The sequence below is a fragment of the Marmota flaviventris genome, chromosome 3, assembly GCF_047511675.1.
Source record: "Marmota flaviventris isolate mMarFla1 chromosome 3, mMarFla1.hap1, whole genome shotgun sequence".
Lineage (NCBI taxonomy): Eukaryota > Metazoa > Chordata > Mammalia > Rodentia > Sciuridae > Marmota > Marmota flaviventris.
In genome coordinates, this window is record NC_092500.1 from 8,282,475 (window position 1) to 8,286,796 (window position 4,322).

The 4,322-nt window shown below is 40.4% G+C and overlaps 1 pseudogene; it reads right to left on the reverse strand.

Annotated features, from left to right (window-relative positions):
• Nucleotides 1–2,902: 2,902 nt before the first annotated feature.
• On the reverse strand, nt 2,903–4,015 carry LOC114088442 (WD repeat domain phosphoinositide-interacting protein 4 pseudogene; annotated as a pseudogene).
• Nucleotides 4,016–4,322: the final 307 nt, after the last annotated feature.

A 4,322-nucleotide genomic window follows, 5' to 3' on the forward strand; every position in this document is an offset into this window, starting at 1 on the left:
ATATCATCAGCTCCAGGGGTTGGGAATGTGGCTCAGTGGTAGAAGGTTCACCTGTCATTCATGAAGACTGTGGGTTCAATCATCAGTACTGAAAAAAAAAAAAAAAAAAAAAAACTACCCTCAGTCTCAAAATATAAATTATCATCATCTAAACCATCTGTTATCTGTTCCCAGACTATAATGATGGGACAGGCATAGTATAATAGCTATAGATATCCCCATTTCAAAAGAGAGAAAATGCAGATAAATGGACCACTGGTTCCAAGCAGCGTCAAAATGTAGCAGTGAAAATTGTTAAGTTTTAATGCCTAGAACCAATCTCTGTGCTATACGTGACTTTACTTTTATTTATTTATTTTTAAGATTTTTGTTTTTTGATACCAGGATTTGAACCCAGGGGCTCAACCCCTGAACCACAACCCCAGCCCTTTTTATTTCTTATTTTGAAACAGGGTTTCTAAGCTGCTTAGGGCCTCACTAAATTACTGAGGCTGGCTTTGTACCTGGGATCCTCCTGCCTCAGCCTTCTGACCCACTAGGATTACAGATGTGTACTACCATACCAGGCTTTCTGTAGTTTAAAATTGCCTTCTGAGTCTGTGGCTCTGTCTCTGCTCTTTGATTATGCTTCCTGTTTTTTGAAAGGTAGTATTTGTTTGCAGCTGAGTAGGTCCCAAAATATTGTGGTGAAGTACACATAAAATTTATCATATTGGTCATTTTTAAGTGTACTGTTCAGTGACATTAAGTACATTCTTATTGTGTAATCATCAACACTGTCCCAGAATTCTTTTTATCTTGCAAAACTGAAACTGTATACTCATTATGCAATAACTCCCTGTTCTCCCCTCCTGGGAACCCCTGGCAACTACCTTTCTACTTTCTATTTCTATGATTTTGACTAAGCACCACACTGTCTCTTTTGTGACTGGGTTATTTCACTTAATGTAATGTCCTCAAGATTCATCTATCTTGTAGCATAAATCAGAATTTTCTTCCTCTTCCTTTTCATAGTTCAGAGTAGTTTTATTAGTTTGTTTCTTGCATGTAGACCAAGAGCTTTTCTGTTTCTTTCTTTTTGGGGGGCAGGGTTAGGGATTGAACCCAGGGCCTCAAACATGCTAGGCAAGTGCCACTGAGCTACACCGCTAGCTCTGCTTTTCTTTATTTATTTTCTGACCTTTTAAGTCTAAGCTAGCAGCGTTTCTGCTGATAAAGCATTTTTAGAAACCTTGTAGGTTTCCTATGTATATCTCAGGAATTCTTGCCATTGATGAGAGGGTCTTCCATAGAGCCTTCCTGGATAATCTCATCTCTGTTTCTAGCTTTTGCTAATGGTTGATTGAGGCATCCATGAGTCACATACCTAATCTCTTCGGAACTAGTAAAAGATTGTCCAATCCATATGTAGCCAAATGAAATTAGACCTCTATCTCTCACCCTGCACAAAACTCAATTCATAGTGGATCAAGGACCTAGGTATCAGACCAGAGACCCTGAACCTACTCGAAGAAAAAGTGGGCACACATCTCCATCTTGTCAGCTTAGGAACCCAATTTCTCAACAAGACTCTTAAAGCACAAGAAGTAAAATCAAGAATTAATAAATGGGATGGTATCAAACTAAAAGCTTCTTCATAGCAAAGGAAACAATCTAGAATGTGAGGAGGAAGCCTACAGAATGAGAGAAAATCTTTGCCACCTGCACCTGAGATAGAATAGAACATTAATCTCCAGGATACACAAAGAACTCAAAAAACTTAACACACACACTCAAAAATAACCCAGTCAATAAATGGGGTAAAGGAACTGAACAGACACTTCACATCTCTAGCAATAAGAGAAATGCAAATTAAGAGTACACTGAGATTTCATCTCACTCCAGTTAGAATGGCAGTTATCAAGAATACAAGTAACGATAAATGTTGGCGAGCATGTGGGGGGAAAGGTCCACTCATACATTGCTGGTGGGACTGCAAATTGGTACAACCACTATGGAAAGCAATATGGAGATTCCTCAGAAAACTTGGCATGGAACCACCATTTGATCCAGTGATTCCACTCCTTGGCATATATCCCAGGGATTTAAAATCAGTGTATTATAGTGAAATGGCCACATGAATGTTCATAGCAGCTCAATTCACAATAGCTAAGCAATGGAACCAACAGTGGTGCCCTTCAACAGATGAATGGATAAAGAAAATATAGTACATATACACAATGGAATATTACTCAGCCATAAAGAAGAATGAAATTATGGCATTTGCTGGTAAGTGGATGGAACTGAAGACTATCATGCTAAGTGAAATAGGCCAATCCCTAAAAACCAAAAGTGGAATGTTCTCTCCGATGTGTGGATACTAATATGTGATAAGGTGGGGAAGGGAAGAATAGAAGTTCATTGGATGAGGCAAAGGGGAATGAAGGGATAGGAGAGGGGATGGGAATGGGAAAGACAGTAGAATGAAATGTACATAACTTTCCTATGTTCATGTGTGAATACCATGACCAATGTAACTCCATATCATGTACAACCACAAGAATGGGAAGATATACTCCATGTACGTATGATATGTCAAAATACGTTCTACTGTCATGTATATCTAAAAAGAACAAATAAAAAATAATAAAAAGGTTCAACCACACCCGTGGTTTTCTTTCTGTAGTGGGCTTTCTTTTATTATTTTTTAAAATATTTTTATTAGTTATAGATGGACACAATACCTTTATTTTATTTGTTTATATTTTATGTGGTGCTGAGAAGTGAACCCAGTGCCTCACATGTGCTAGGCAATCGTTCTACCATTGAGCCCCAGCCCCAGACCATAGAGTGTGCTTTCTTAACAGTGAATTTCCTAATTTTAGCATCTTTTGTGCTCTATATCAACTGAGAATCTCCCAGATCAAGTCCTGTCTGTTAAGGTGTCTGAGTGGTTCAGGGATATGCAGACCATGTCATTCTGAAGTGCATTGATGGTGAATAGAGCAGGTGAGGTACCATGCTTTGTTCTTGTCAGCTCCATAAGTTACAGACTTCTGCACTTGTATCCTGATCATAAGTAGTTGCTTCTCCAAATTGGGAAGAGTCACAGAGCCCCGTTGGGGTTGTCCTGGGTGTCAAACTGCTTTCAGGGATTGTTGGGAGAAGGAATACATATAGATGTGGTTCCTCAGCATGATCATTATCTTCTTTTTTTCGTGGGGAGGGGTACCAGGGATTGAACTCAACCATTGATCCACATCCCCAGCCCTATTTTGTATTTTATTAAGAGACAGGGTCTCACTGAGTTGCTTAGTGCCTTGCTTTTGCTGAGGCTGGCTTTGAACTCTTGATCCTCCTGTCTCAGCCTCCCGAGCCACTGGGATTACAGGCATGTGCCACTGCGCCTGGCATAATCATTATCTTCTAATGGTGCATGCATGCAGCCAACACTGACTTGGTGAAGGTGAACTCCAGAACCGGCTTGTCTTTGGCATTCTCCCCGACCTGGGCATCATCTCCGATCAGCATGGAGATCTCTGAGAATTTGGGGCTGCTCCCATTGCCCAGCAGGTTGGAGTGGTGCGGCACCTCTATCAGCCCATGCTGCCCATCTGCGTGTGGTCCTCATATCCCTTCTCCATCAGTAGCTCCACATTATAGATGTGTACACCGATCTCCATGGTGCAGCAAAAGCAGCTTTGGTCTTCTGTGAAATGTAGATTGGTCAACACTTGAAGTGGCTGCTGAGTCGTGTTTCAGAATTGCTTCCCTGACCTCCTCACATCCCTAACCCTGGTGCCCGCTATTGGTGCCTCTGGGGCCTTGGTGCCTGGCTGTGTTGTTTCTGAGCATCTTTAATGTCCATATTTCTACCAACAATCTGTTTAAGTCAATCTAGGCTTTTCTATCATGGTTCTAAAAATTCTTTTAGCCTTTCTTCATTTTCAATTTCAAAGCCATTTTCACATTTTTAAAGAACATTTTACAGCAGCATCTCACTTCCAGGTACCAAAATCTGTATAGTAGGGCTCATCCTGAGAAACTGAGCTAGTAGGAGTTTTAATATTAAGGGATTTATTGTAAGAAATTGGCTTATAAAATTATGGAGGCTGGCTTAGCAAATGTGACATTCATAGGGTAGGTTGTCAAAAAGGACAGGCTGGAACTCTTGGCAGGTGTTGAAGCTGCCATCCACAGGTAAGATTTCTTCTGAGAAGTCTCAGTTTTGCTCTTAAAGCCTTTCAGGGATTGAATTAGCCTATCCAGATTATCTAGGCAGTCTTCTTTGCTTAAAGTCAACTGCTTATGAAGATTAATTACAAAATACCTTCACAGAATAC